This window comes from Pinus tabuliformis, chromosome 5_2 (genome assembly GCF_031772625.1).
Source record: "Pinus tabuliformis cultivar Carrire ecotype Pingquan chromosome 5_2, CPIR1, whole genome shotgun sequence".
Lineage (NCBI taxonomy): Eukaryota > Viridiplantae > Streptophyta > Pinopsida > Pinales > Pinaceae > Pinus > Pinus tabuliformis.
The window spans coordinates 912,159,939-912,176,428 of record NC_142306.1 but is presented as its reverse complement, the minus strand read 5'-3'; the positions used below and the strand labels follow the sequence as shown (position 1 = coordinate 912,176,428).

At 36.0% G+C, this 16,490-nt stretch overlaps 1 pseudogene; it reads right to left on the bottom strand.

The window, feature by feature from the left end:
• Positions 1-3,228: 3,228 nt before the first annotated feature.
• Positions 3,229-16,490, bottom strand: part of LOC149162268 (calcium-transporting ATPase 1 pseudogene) — a 174,824-nt pseudogene continuing 161,562 nt past the window's right edge.

Genomic DNA, 16,490 nt, shown 5'->3' with positions numbered 1-16,490 from the left:
TTTAGTTCATCTGTATTCAAGGTGGTTACTAAACTGAGAGGGGGGTGAATTAGTTTAGTATATTCATGGACATTAAATTTATTTTCATTAATCTCATTAACTGATACATAACATGAGCACCTTAACAAATAATAACAAACATATGAATATGTGATTAGCAAGTAATAAGCAAACCAAACGAGATACATGAAGACATAATAACAACACACATTAACACGAGATATATGTGGAAACCCATAAAGGGAGAAAACCATGGTTTTATTATTGTTGTGATGCAAAGGAAAGCTCCTACTCCTTATTACATCTTATTTACTATAGTCCCCAACCTACAGGAGGTTTACTCCTTATTACATCTTATTTACTATAGTCCCCAACCTACAGGAGGTTGCTACCTCTATTTTCTACAAGCTGCAACATGCAAGGAAGCTCCAACTCCCATATTTTTTTTGTATGATACAACCCACTGGGGGCTCCTACCTCAACCAGCTCTAACTCTATATTTATCAAGCTTCAGCTTGAAATGAGACTACCATCCCCTTACGCAAACACGAAATAACAATGTACTGGTTTACCTAGTCATAAACTTTGAATATCTCCATCTTCATTTCTGCATCTTCTTCTCTTCAAATCTTCTTCACATCAACTTCATAAGTGCTAGGTAACTAATGCATAATAGCTCAATTAGCTCCCACACATTCATCCATTCTCTAACATCTCTTATGCCTTCCAAAATCATTTATTTTATAGAGATAGTTTGCTAGTTGTTTGTATCCCACATAGGAATATGAAGTGAATAGTCTTGACTCTTTGCCTTCCACTCATTTGTTTCCAAACTCTTCATATCTTGAATATTATAACAAAAATAAATAATTCATCCAATATTAATTTCAACCACATGTAATCATTAAATGAATCAACCTAATGCCAACATCAAATACCAATCTTTCTCATTAATGCATCACAACAATATTTTCCATTGCCTTTGAGTCTTACCTTCGCATCACAAGAATTAAGCTTAATGAACAATTTTACATCACAACAAATTCTTTAATATAGTAACCTCTGAAACATTATCAAAACATTTTAATGTATCACAACCAATGTTTTTAAAACCGGAACCGGTGACCGGACCGGTCCACCTAATGAACCGGTTTACCGACCGGAACCGGTCTAACCGGGACTGGTTTGGTCTAAACGAACCGGTTTTAAAAAAATACATTAAATAATTAATTTTTAATGAAACAAAACTATTTTTAAGATGTAAAACCATGATTCCAAGCCAATAGAGACAAAATATGCAAAGTTTGCTCATTTATATACCATGTAAAGGTGAATATATCAAAATGGCACCGAGTACAATACATATCATCGACAAAATAGCAAAATACATAAGAAATGAGGCTCTAAATGGCCTATAAAGTCCAAAAACAATGCGGCAAGCTATGAGGCCATTGACCTACTACAAGTCTACAGTGTACACATGATCAATCATCAAGTTCATCACCACTACTAGACACAGGATCATCATCAGGAGCTACATAGACATCATCTGGTTCAGAGTCTGAGGATGCCTCAGCCTGATCTACAACCTCAGTATCAATGCCACCAATGACAATAGAAGTGGACCTAATGGAAGCACGAGTTGGTCGACCTGCATGACTAGTGCCTTCCATTGGTTCTTTGCCTTTCCTTGATGCCGCTATTGATCCTAGTTCTGATGCCACCACATAATCTGCATCATCTCCCGCTAAAGCCATGTCGATATCAAAATCAGCCTCAAACACAGGTTCTTCAGTCTCCTCCACCCATTCTGATGTTGGATCAATATTGTCCAACACAATGGCATCTAGATCAGGAGTTTTGCTCATCATTTGGAGCTCCGATTGCATTTATTGTTTAGCCCCAAACCATGAAATCCTGAAAACCATTAAGTCTGCTGAATTTTGAGTGAAATCTAAAATTCTAGTTTCTCCATATGAAATCCAATGAGGTCGAAACCACTCTCAAACATCCTGAGTCATTTCATGGTAATGTTAAAAATTTAAGTAAAAGGATGAAAATGAAAATTAAAGGAAATGTCACTTTTACTTTAAGAATTTAACATTACCATGAATTGCTAACATTGTTAGGGTTGAAACACCCTTAGTTTCCCCCCAAAACCCCTGAAACACAGTTAAAAATATGATTTTTAAACTTTACGGTGGGCATGCCTAAAACCGGCCGGTTTAGGACAAAACCGGCCGGTTTGATACAAACCGGCCGGTTTTGTCCTAAACCGGCCGGTTTTCACCGGTTAGGGCCAAAAAAAGGTGAAATGCCAAGTCAAACCGGGTTTTTTGGCCGGTTCGGATTTGACCGGTAACCGGTTTTTGAAAACGGTTTTAAAAACTATGATCACAACTCTTCCTCCTTCTTCTCCTTTTCCTTCTCTTGTTATTTTCTTCTCCTAGCATATATTGCTCCTTTGTCGTCAATGACAATATTGCCAACAATCTCCCCATTGACATTGATCGCAACTCAACTCATTCATCCTCCTCCATTTGTCCTGAAAGATATTTCTCATTGTTGCCCATAACCTCTACTTACCTCCCCCTTTGGCATCAATGGGAAGGGGTTATATGTGTCTTGTAGCCTATAAAAGAGTTCATATTGAAGCTATCACCTACACCTTCATCCACATTTCCAGTTATCTTGGTAGTAGTAGTTGCACATTCTCTACCAACAACAACTATGAACCCATTTTCTGGAGTCTTGTCAATGCATCTCGCACAATCCTCTGTAGAAAATGAATGTTTGGATTTATCCAATGATATAGAATTAGCATAAACATTGCATTCAAGAGATGCTTGGAAGAGCACTAAATGTAAGAATGCATCCCTCTGTCTCCCATACATTTAAATATCGTATAATCCTTGTAAATTCATTCTACTTCACCAAATTGGTTAATAGAAGGTATTTTCTTAGAACTGAAACAAAATATAGGTTCCACGGGTTACAAGACATGATTATCATGTATTCATTAGAGATGGGCTATAATGAATTTCAATAATTCTTAATGCAGCTATAATTAAATGCATGCATGTCTGGAAGACAAGATCCATCCATTGACTACAAAATCTAATTTCATCTCATTTGACTTTTAATTTATATTGGTTTGATTCCCTTGTTAAGGGGATTCATTTAACCAGCATGGCTACTCGCATTCCCAAAAATCCTTGTTAAGGGGATTCATTTAACCAGCATGGCTACTCGCATTCCCAAAAAACCTATTAGTACACTCAGAAACCACTAGTTTTGACTAAGGGGAATCGTACTTGCAAAAATACCAAGGAATTCAATTAATATCGCTTGGAACACAAACGTAAAATACATGATAGCCATGAAGAACCAATTGCTCAATATGCCATGGAAAACATTTAACCCTTCCATTTCCTTTGAAATTATTTCATTAAAAACCTGGCAGAAGACAAATGAATTGAAGATCAGTGTGTTGAGAACCAAATCTGCATCATGGCCATCTAGTTCAAATAGAGTTCTTCCTTTGGCTTGTAGAGTCCATATTACAATGAGCTGGTACAGAGCTTGGCAAAATTTATTCCTCCACATAACATTGTTGATGATTCTTCTACCTCTTCTAAGAAGCTTTATTTTCATCAATTCATCATTTAGAGGTTCTGTTTCCAATGCCAAGTATATAGGAGTATCCATGATCACAGTCACCCATAACAATTGTACCGCTATGATGGGAGAGCTACTTGGAAACTGTGATGATTGTGGCAAAGTTATCATCAAGTATAATCACATCTACACTCTCCATTGCAACCTCAGTGCCATCAATGCCCATTGCAAGCCCTATGTCTACTTCATGTAAAGTTGGTGCATCATTTGTGCCATCATTTGACCCCATTCAGTCCTCATGCCTATTGTTGTCACGAACATCTTTCTAGAACCATCTTGTACCTTTATTCCTGACAAGAGAAAGGGTTTCTCTTTGTTCACATTCACAGGTTCACTCTCACCTGTTAGGCTCGACTTTTCTATAAGCAAAGAAATCCCATATACAAATAGTCCATCTACAAGAACTTGATCCCCAATCGATAAATGCATGAGGTCCCAAATTGCTAGGTCATATATTAAAATTTTCTATCTATAACCATTTCGAACCACCTGTATAAATATCTTCTTCTTCTCTCTATCTAAATCTTTAAACTGCAACGATTGATGATAATAACAAGTTGTTGTTACAAATACAACTAATAAACTGCTAAAAATAACGTTGAGACCATCATAAGCACCTTTGGGCCACCGTTCTTTATAAATTTCAACAAATATAGAGATAATTACACAAGCTGCAAGGATCATGAGAGTCGTGTCCTACATTGCTTCCCACACAAACATCCAAAATCCCCGAGGTGGCTTCTCCACGAATCTGTTAAAACCATAGAGCTCCTGCCTCCGCTTTAAGCTTTCCTCACTGGCCACAATTCCATCAGTGATTGATGTAGAGAGCTTTTCAGAGATTCCTTCAATGCCACTATGGTATCTTAACTTCTTACGATCGTGGCCTTTGACTATGGACGCTAGTTCATCTGGTGAAATACCAAAACTAGATGCTTTGACTTCCTCTGGTACTTTGTAATCAGTAGAAACTAATAGAACAACATCAATAAACTAGAATGCAGCCTGAGGAACTAAAAACAACTATTCTTATTTTCTTTAATTCGATCGAGGTCATGGACTAGAGTCAATTCACTTTGACAATTTTAAATTTTTTCATTTTGTTGTCTATCATTGTCATGCCTCTTTTCATAGATTTCATCTTGGATATTGCACTCCGCTCATGGTGCCAACATGCTCGTAGTTTAATGACCACTTTCAATTATTGCCACATGTCCCACAAATTTTGAATGTTGCATATGCTCATTTAAAGTTGAATATTATATCCCAGATGACTATACCAGTGATAACCATGTAGAGACCAATAATGCAGAATTAACGTCTTGCACTTCCTGCGTACATCAATGTAATGCACCATTAGTATTTATCATAACGTTGTCATATCTACTCTCAATGTAACACACCCTCAATATTTATGACAACGTTCCCATATCTTCTCTTTGACACATAGATTGTAATAAGCACACTCCAGCACCACTGAGTAACATTCACATGAGCCAACTCTGGCACCACAGAAGTAGCACAACATTTTTGTCTCCTTGTTCGCAATTTGTATACAATGTGAGGTCGATGAGAGATAAGGCCATTGGGTTGCATGGAAAACTAATGCGCAGATCTAAATGCATGGATCTGGAGCATTGTGTCTAGACGACATTACATAGATATTGTAGTGTAACAAATCTTGCAATATATCGACCTCCTAAGTGATAGAAATATTATATGGAATAAAATTATTGGAGGGCAGACCATAGGGAATATATATGACACCATAATTATGATGTACCAAGAATATATATCATCGTTCTGACTTGGTAGGTCTGGTGATGGAAAAATTTCTAGAAAGCATAATGTTCTGAATAATAAACTGGCTATAATGTATTCATAATGTGTTGGCATAACGTGCAATGGTGTTATTATCATAAACTACACCCTCTGGTGTCTCCATCCCGTTCCATATGTTGAATTAACATAGCTCAGAGGTATCAGTCTACCTGACATTGCTCAGAGGTATCATAGTGTAACACAGCTCAGAAATATAATGTTGCCTGCTTTTCCCAAACCTTTACATCAAACTCCTCCTTCTCTCTAGGATGATTATCTTCCCTTGCCGCCAATATTGGGTCGTCATTTCATTCAGTGATAAAGATATCTTTATCGCTTGCAATTCCACTTGAAGAAGCACAACATAGTAATACATTCATATTAGACACATCCATGCCCTTATATTTTTGTTGAGCATCTATAACATACTTCACCTTCACATGCCTAAACCTTGTTTCTATTTGGAGATTCAACATTTTCACCAGTTTCAACAAAGCAACCACTTGAACTTTCCAAGGCAGCAATCCATTGCATACTTCTTTCATTGTGTTTCTCATCATAAGCTTGTGATAAATTATACAAATTCTCTTGGGAAATTCCTTTAGTTTGATCCCTTATATATCTTATACAACTCTACTTCTCTTTTACAATCAGAGAGAATCCTTCCCCCGATGCCAACAATGTGTTGACATCATTTTTTCCTATCAGCTTGTCTCCATCACTTGCATGAATATTTTGATTTTTGCTACCTTCCAAAATAACCGATGCTTTTATTTCTTCACAATTTGATACATACCTAGAGCAGTTTCCATGCCATCAATATGCACAACTACAACTCCAGAACTTGAATTCCCCTCCAAATTTTGTAATCAAAAGCTGTCATCAACTGGAAAATAGTCTTTGATTTCCCTTCACAAAAAAAAATGTCTCTCTTTTGTATGGCAATTGCATGCCAAAGAACTGTTTGCAATAATTTTTTTTTCATGTTTCATCACCAAAACGGTGTTTCTATTGTCATATTTAGCCAAATCTTCATTGTTTATGTCATTATGAGAGTCAACCACATGCATGACTAACGATACATTACATTTATCACATTACACTTCAGCATCACTTCTTAATTTCTCAAACTCATGCTTCAGCCATATTTTCGCATTTTCATGTTCCAAACAAGCACAACGGTCCTTCAAGGTTTCTCCTTTGAGATCTTCTAAAAATTTTCAACTCATCTCTAGAAGGAAATGACCTTTTTGTAAAAATCATTTTATGTGACTCACTCTTTGGCTCTTGTTGTTGTTGCTTGGTACTATTTGCCTCTTTGTTATTTACTCTGCTTGTACCTTCCTCTAGTGGTTTTTTCAAGGCTACTTCATTATCCTCTATGGATGTCTTTGAGCTACTGCACTTTTCTTATGAGTCCTTCATGAATGATATCTCCTATCCTAGCTGCTTACAGAACTTGTTCTTTTGATCTAACTCTCTTCTAGCTGAATCAACCTTATCTTCTAATCTTTTACATTGTAGGTCTCTCTCCTTGAGTTTACTACACATCACCTCTTCTAGTCTCCTTGCTTCTTCAAGTTGTGTCTTCAGGCTGAAAATTTCCTCCTTGTACTCATTCTCTCTCTCATCACATATCTGCATGTGTTTCTTCAAATCATTGTTTTCATTCTTTAATCTTTCTATACTGGCCAATGATAGGTCAAGCGTAGCTTGATTTTCATTTGCCTTTTCACCAAGAGAGTTAGGTACATTCACACAGGTAGAGGTTTCATTTAACTGGACACTTTCCCTTTGACAGGTTTTTTTCTCCTTCCTCTTTCTCTTTCCTTTCTCTACATTGTTGTTGCTAGCCTCTTCATACATGATCTACAATCTATCCCAAATTTCTTTTACATAAGTTAAATCTACTATTATATCAAGATATTTATTATGAATGTTGTTATATATGGCACATTTTGCCTTAGAATTCCATTATTTTTCTTGCACAGAGGGAGAGTTTTTACAATAACCTTCGCATACAAGCTTCCATACACTGGGTCCATAAGCTATCAATTCAGTTTTAACCTGATCTCTCCACTCATGAAAGTATGTTGCACTCAGCATAGGTACACTTTGATAGTCCATGAATCAACCAAATCTACCTTCAAGTTGTTAGCCTTATACAAAAGGAACCTCGCTCTGATACCAATTGTTGAAAACTTGACTAAATTGAGAGGGGTGGCTGAATCAGTTTAGTATATTCACAGACATTAAAATTCTTTTCAGTGATATCATTAACTGATACATAACATGAGAATCTTAACAAATATTAACCAGCATATGAATATGTGGTCAACAAGTAATAAGCAAACCAAACCAGATACATGAACACATAATAACAACACACATTGACACCAGATATATGTGGAAACCCATAAAGGGAGAAAACCATGGTTTTATTATTGTTGTGATGCAAAGGCAAGATCCTACTCCTTATTACATCTGATTTACAGTAGGCCCCAACCTACAGGAGGTTTCTACCTCTATTTTCTACAAGCTGCAACATGCAAGGAAGCTCCAACTCCCATATGTTTTTTGTAGGCTACAACCCATAGGAGGCTCCTACCTCAACCAGCTCCAACTAGATATTTATCTAGCTTCAACTTGAAAGGAGACTACCATCCCCTTATGCAAACACGAAATAACAATGTACTAGTTTACCTGGTCATAAACTTTGCATATCTCCATCTTCATTTCTGCATCTTCTTCCCTTCAAATCTGCTTCACATCAGCTTCATAAGTGCTAGGTAACTAATGCATAATAGCTCAATCATCTCCCACACATTCATCCATTCTCTAACATCTCTTATGCCTTCCAAAATCATATATTTTATAGAGATAGTTTTCTAGTTGTTTGTATCCCACATAGGAATATGAAGTGAATAGGCTTGACTCTTTGCCTTCCACTCATTCATTTCCAAACTCTTCATATCTTGAATATTAGAACAAAAATAAATAATTCATCCAACATTAAGTTCAGCCACATGTAATTATTAAATGAATCAACTTAATGTCAACAACAAATATCAATATTTCTCATTAATGCATCACAACAATCTTTGCCTTTGCCTTGGAGTCTTACCTTTGCATCACAACAATTAATCTTAATGAACAATTTTACATCACAACAAATTATTTAATATAGTAACCTCTACAACATTATCAAAACATTTTAATGTGTCACAACTCTTCCTCCTTCTTCTGCTCCTTTGCCTTCTCTTGCTGCTTGTTGCTCCTAACATATATTGCTCCTTTGCCACCAATGACAATATTGCCAACAGAATCTATGTGGGGTGTGTAACAAATAATGTGGTGCAAATTATGTACTTTAAAAACATAGTATTAGTATTGTATCATTTTAAGAAAAAAAATGGAGTTGTCTTTAGTGTGATTTTTTGGACTTTTGGATGTCGGAATCCAGTGGAAGATTTTGAATTCAAATATTTATTTGTGTTATTTAAATTGGTTTTTTGACTGCGTATATGGATTCAACACCCTGAAAAACTCCTAGGGCACTTTGAGTGTGTAGGGGTTATCCATCAAATTTGTGATTTCAATGAATTCCTGCCAGATTTTAGAGAAATTAGACCAAAAAAACCCACCGAAAAAACTTCAAAAAAATATCACTAAAAACAACTCGAAAAGTTATGGATATTAGGAGGTTTCCTTCCTTTTTTTCTCACCAAACTTTATCCGAAGAAACCTAACTACCAACTTACAGCATTACCGATGCACGAGGTCAGTGGTCAGGCTATGTTGTGATTTTTTATTTGTTCACAATTCTGAGGGCCGACCTCCGACCATAGGCCACATTATTGCTTGAAAATAAGGAAATGGAATATGGATGATAGGGATCTCAAATATCAACTAGGCACAAGGAATGAGGTTGGTATCATCGATCTGTGTGTTGTTACATCTGCTCGATCTAGATAATGCCTCTGTCCGCCTAACCTATGCCTATGCGGGATTAACACTGGCCACTGGAAATGGATATGGATCCATGGGTCATCTATTGTAGCCCTGAGATTTAGATTTCTTATTCCTAGGGCAGAATGCACAGATTATGGTCTTTTTCTCTATAGTGCGCGGGCTTAGGAAAACGGATAGGAGAGATGCATCCTTTTGATATTTATTAGGGAACCCCTTTAATTTTAGCTTGACATAGACTATTCCATGCAAAATCAACAATGATCACACAAGGAAGAAAGCTATCTATAATTATAGAGAAATTGGTGTGAACTCATTAAAGTGAAATTCTTGTTGTCCACAAATTCTAGATATTCCTTTATTGGGTCGTAGCTATTTATGTAAAATGTTCTCTTCCTTATGGATATAGATTTTTTGGATAGAAAATTCAGAAAACCATAGCTACTTACATAAAATGTTCTCTTCCTTTTTGGTATAGCCTTTCGGGATAGAAATTTCAAATGGAACTGATACATATAGTCTCCAAATGAAATTGTATGAAAACATGTAGAGCGAAATTAGCCAACAAACTGAGCTCCTCCACTATAAGTAGAGACTCTGAAAATCTAACTTGCCTAACTAATATCATCAAGCTTGCATTCTAGAAACAATAAATTTATGGGCCGCATAATAATCTGTCTTGGTGAAATAATTTAATCAAATTTATTTATTATATCAAATGGTTCCCAAATATAGCCGCTAATTTTGTAAATGTGCTATAATAATCAGATTTTATAATCAATGGCTATAGTTCATTATAATCACCATTGTTTTATCATTAAGTTTTGATTTTTAATTGACCAATGGGAAGCTAGGAATTGCAACATTGGGTTAATGTAGTACAAATCGACAAACAACACTCTTCCACCATAGATAGAGAATTTGAATGTCCAATTTCAAAACATTGTTTTACATACATATAAGCAAAATCATTTTCAACTAAATTTAACACTGAAATGTCAAGAATTGAATCCATGGAATTATATTTGATGCATGCCCCTCACATTAATTTGGATTGTTATTATGCAACTAAATAAGATGATATAATATTATAAATATTTGAGTGGACATAGCTAAACGAGAATGCAATTATGACTAAATAGCTGAGAATGGAGGGCACATCCTCATTCTTTGGTATGCCCTAGCACCAAAAAATAATCCTTCTGGCTCGTTTCCACCTGAGAAATTTTTTTCCCTTATTTCCCATTGGAGGCAAGATGGCCTCGACAAGGAAGTCCCTCTCCGAGGGAACCTACCAAAATCTGCAGACGATTCAATCCCTAAAACTACTTTTGATGGTAAACTCGAGTGTGAGCTGAGAAATATATTGAAGGTGAGAGTGTGCATTTTGTTGAGAAATGTAGGTTGTTTTCTCTGTATAATGAGGTAGATGGCTACCATTATTTTCATATTGAGCGGTGAAATAGGGTGGACTTCATTAATCTCAAGTGTAAGATATCTATGACAAAAATATATGAAAATGTTCAATGCTATGTAGTGGAGTGTTAGTGTATTGTAATGTGTTAACCATTTACAAGTTATACTGACACATTTATTCTAGATTCATACAACACATCCAATCACCTCACACCCTTGAATGAATAAGTAGTAGCCAGACATCAATTAGGTTGATGGTAGAGCAACATAAAATTCAGCTTAACACCACTCATAATTACATTATTGTCATTTATTTACATGTCCAGAAGGAAGCCATATATCCATTAATCTATCTTGTTTTCTTCTCGAACAATCATTAAATATTGTATAGTCCCTCCTGTATGAGTTAACAACAACATTTGCCATGAGATTATCATTATCATTCACATTGTTGTTCCAGTTGTTGTCATAGGGCTGGCATGTCTGGGGTTTACAGGGCGCATAGTCCCTACGAAGAACCTTGTATGATATTTTGTGGGTTGGCACCCCTGCATCCTACAAACCCATGCATTGTTGATCGCTGCCTTCACCATCTCCACTCTTGTCATACTGTGATCCCTGCGAGGTTGCTATGAACAAAAGGGAAAGCAAAAAAGTAGCCATCACTGAAACCCCTTGTTGCTCCATGGTACATGTAGAGGTTTTGTAGGAATTTACATGGTAGGTTCCTTAGATAGAACACGAAAGGACATCGCTCACAAATAGATCATAGATCAGTACACCGGTATTATTGACATGGTTAAAACCCTCAAAGAGGGAAACAGTCCACGACTTGAGCCAACACGGCCGCTTCAAGAAAATTATCAGTGTAAAAGAAAGAAAATTTATATAAGATTCTCTCATGAACGGTCACCTAACAAATGACCCTCCATGATCTTTAAATAGAGATCATGGACCAATCGGCTATTAAGCCACGGATCAAGTGTTGGTAATACATAGGAGAGAATGAATCGTCAGATCATTTCATGTCTAGAACATATCGTGACCATCGGATTGTAAGTTACAAAAAGTACATACTAAAGAAACACACTTTACCTAACTATACACTAGACCAAGTTGTACTTAATTATTTCCTATGTGTCAAAATATCCTAACATCCCCCCTTAAACAAATTTTGGGATAGGATTGAAGGATGTACAAAGATGACACAATAGGAGAAGGAAGGAGGCATTAGAGCCTATCCCCACTTAGTGACAACTTCCTGAACTCCAACCATAAATCGAAGTTTAGTAAACTTCGCCTCTGTAAGAGCCTTTGTAAATATGTCTGCAACTTGATCATCAGTTGAACAATATTGCACTTCAAGAACATAGTCATGAATGAGCTTTCTGATGAATTGCATGTGTAGTTCAATGTGTTTTCTACATTGATGTTGGACTAGATATTTGCATAGTTGAATGGAACTTTGATTATCACACAAAAGTGTAGTTCGATGTTGTTGATGAAAACCAAACTCTGACAGGATCTGACGAAGCTACAGGGCTTCCTTACTAGCTTCAATGGTGCCACGATACTCTTCTTCTACGAAGAAAGAGAAATGGCACTTTGTTTCTTGCAAGCCCATGTGATAGGTCTATAACCAAGAGTGAAGACATAACCCGCAGTAGACTTCCAATCATCAGGGTCACCAACCCAATTAGAATCAATGAAACCAACCAATAAGTTTTGCACTGTAATGAATCCCAAACTGAATTGTACCTCGAACATAATGAAGTATTATTTTAGCTACTTTCCAGTGACTTTCATGTGTGTTTTTCATAAATCGGGAAACAAGGCCAAAAACAAAGGAACGGTCTGTATAGTATGGGTCAAATACAAAGTTTTCGAACAAGCTGATGGTATAAGGTAGCATCAACTTCAGGGGCAGCACAGTGACTGAAAGTTTGGCTCTAAACTGAAAGGGAGAGGGGGTTGGCTTACAGTCTTCCATGTGAAAGTGACATAGAATATCACAGGCATACTTGGACTGGGAAAGGGAAATACCTTCTTTGGATTGCAAGACTTGAAGACCAAGAAAATAATCCAAGTGTCCTAAGTCTGTCATTTCAAATTGCTTTTTAAGGCTGGACTTCACATGGTTTATAAGGTTGGGATCACTACCAGTAAGGATAAGATCATCAACATAAATAACAAGAATGATAAGAGACTTACCCACTTTCTTGATGTAGACAGTATTGTCAGAATGACACCTAGAAAAGCCAGTATCTAAAAGAAAGCTATCCATTTTGGTATACCAAGCTCGTTGGGTTTTCTTGAGACCATAAAGGGATTTCTTAAGCTAAAATACAAGGTTGGAGTTTGTTTGTATAAATCCAGTAGGTTGTTCCATATAGATTTCTTCATGCAAGTCCCCATGCAAGAAGGCAAATTTAACATCTTTTTGATGGACTTCCCATTTGAAAGAGGCGGCAAGGGAAAAAACGAGGTAGACAAAGTTCATTTTAGCAACATGGGAGATGGTTTTAGTATAGTCAATGCCTTCAACTTGTGAAAAGCCCTTAGCAACAAGACGAGCTTTATGTTTATCAACTTTTCCATCTAGTCCAAAATTGGTTATGTAAACCCATTTGCATCTAACAATTTTGCGTCCCTTTGGAAGAGGAACAAGGTCCCATGTATCATTTGCCAATAGTGAACGATATTCTTCATTCATAGTCACGTCACAATTTGGATGGCCTGAAGCTTCTGCAAAGGTTTTAGAATCATAATTCACTGAAGCTTAAGCGAATAAAGAAGAGGCTCTATCAAACTGAGAATGTGTATGACGTTGATCTATAGGATCACCTACAAGAGCACCTGTTGCATCACGAGTAGCACAGACCCATTTTGGAAGCTGAGGAGCTGAAGGAAGATCCCAAGAAGGTGGGGGAGGATTTTCATCCTCACTATCATCATCTGAAGAAGGAATATTTTCAGAAGTAGAAGGGATAGAGAGAGGTGGCATATCCACCAAACTAGGCTTGTAGGCCGATATATTTTTAGCAAACTTTATATCTCTTCTAATGATAACATTTTTGTATTTAGGTTGAAGAAGTCTATATAATTTAACATCTTCAGAATATCCAAAAAAAATACATTTTTCACTCTTAGGTTCTAAGGCTTTATGTTTCTCATCTGGAATATGGGCCCACGAATCACTTCCAAAAACAAGAAAGTGACTTATATCTAGTTTAATTGAGCTCCATGCTTCTTCTAGAGTGATATTCTTTAAAACCTTAGTAGGAGTGCCATTTACTATGTAATTTGCATAGTTAATTGCTTCTGCCAGAAAATTAAGACTAATTCCTTTAAATTGAAGCATACAGTTAGCCATTTCCTCTAAGGTGTGATTCTTCCTTTCAGCTACACCATTTTGTTGTCGATTATATGGAACGGTATGCTGCAATTGAATTCCGTGCTCAGAGCAAAAGTTGATGAATTTTTTGTTAACATATTATCTGCCATTATCAGATCTTAGCTTAAGAATTTGATGTCTAAAATTGTTTCTCAACAAAGGCCTTAAAGGCCAAGAACATGTTAAAGAGTTCACTCTTGAGTTTTAAGAAGTATACGCAAGTGTGTCTGGAGAAATCACCAATGAAAGTTAAGAAATATTTGTAGCCATAGAATGAAACAATTGGAAGTGGATCACATAAATCATTATGCACAAGCTATAAAGGGGCTAAGGCGTTCCAAGAGCCACGTTTTTCAAAACTATCCCAATGATGTTTTCTGAGTACACATATGGAACAAACACCATCTCTGCAAGATACCATAGGAAGACTTGTCACCATATGTTCTTTACATAGATTTTGAAGGGAGCGATAGTTTAAGTGACCAAATCGCTCATGCCATAGTTTGCTCATTTCATCATTATGAGCAACAAATACCGAGGGAAGAGTTGATGACCCAAAGTTGTTAAAATTATACAACCTTGTAGAATCATCAGTAATTCCAATAGCTAAAATTTGTTTAGGATCTATTAGGTCCTTAATTACAACATCATTAGGTGAAAATTCAACAGTTTTACTTTCACCTGAATGAGTTATCTGATATATAGATAGAATGTTGCAGGATAAGGTAGGAACACATAATACATCATTAAATTGACCATTGTTTAGATGAATAATTCCAATCCCTACAATACTAAGAGATCTATCATCACCAACATATATATTTTTGGTGTTACAATCATTTAGAGAATAAAACATGGCTTTGTTTTTGGCCATGTGATAAGAAGCTCCATAAGTAATGAGCCACTCATGAGAATGTGTAGAAGAAGATACATTTAGTGCATAACCAGACCGAGATTCTTGACAACCACATGCAAAAAGTGTTATTCCTGAAAATGAAGTTGAAGTTGAAGAGTGCTCCAAATGGATGTTATTCTTGTTCATGGTTGCTTCCAAGGCTTCCATCTTCTTAAAGAATTTGGGTTTTAAGTGGCCATCACGATTACAAAAGTTGCAATGTCTATCAATCTTCATCCCTTTGTTTTTAGTTTCCTTATCATTTTGTTGAGTTGATTTTTGATTTTGAGCCTAAAATTTCTTAGGACCCTTGTTTGTTTTAGGACCATTCTTTTTACGATGCTACTTCTTAGGATTCTTTGAATTTGGTTGTTGTTGGGCTGCTAAGGTTTTCTTAGAAGAGTTTCTAGTATTAAGAAGACCAAGATGTAAGAGTTTTTTGTTCTCATATTAAAGAATCACAAAAGGCATCAAAAGAGGGGGGCTTGTAGGATTTTCCTTGAGAAATAAAAACTTTTCTAGTAGAATGGAAGGTAGAAACAAACACAAAGTAGGCTAGTCCTAACTTAGTAAGAATGGAATAGATAAGGCTACCATCTTATTTCTTAACCTTAACACATTCTAAGAGAATTCTAAGGGTCTTGAACTTTGACAAAAAATCTTAAATGGAAGAAAAATTGTTGGGGTCCAACATAAGCAACTCATTTTCAAGTTGATGGGCTCTAATTTCATTTTTAATTCCAAAAAAATTATTAAGTTGCTTCATTGCTTCATCGGGGGTATAAATTTCTGCGATATGGAATCTAAGGTCTAGAGAAATAGACATGTCTATCAATCCACATGCTTGATCTTGCTTATTTTCTCATTTGGCTTGTTTATCTTCATCTTTAGGTTTAGACTCTTAGCCTGAGGCTATTCTATAAAGGCCTTTACTTCTAAGTAAATCCACAATGTATGATAGCCATTGGAAGTAGTTGGTGTTGTCAAAAATAACTAGGCATCGACTTTCCATTTTAAAATAAATTGAAGTTGTAGATGCTAAAACTAAGTGTTCTAATGGAATGATCTCAAAAAATTAGGCAGATTAAAAAAAAACGGCTCTGAAATGGCTTCGAGACGAAGAAGTTATGGCTTTTTGAAGAAAAGTTGTTGAAGATGCCGATGAACCACATGAATGTTGGGAAGTGAATGATAATGTCATATTTAAAAAAAAAAAAATCCCCACCTTTCCAAACTTAATCTAATTAGATCACTTTTAAAAAAAGGTTACTTTATGTAACCCACTTTTATAAATAAGTGAAAGTCACTTTTACAATG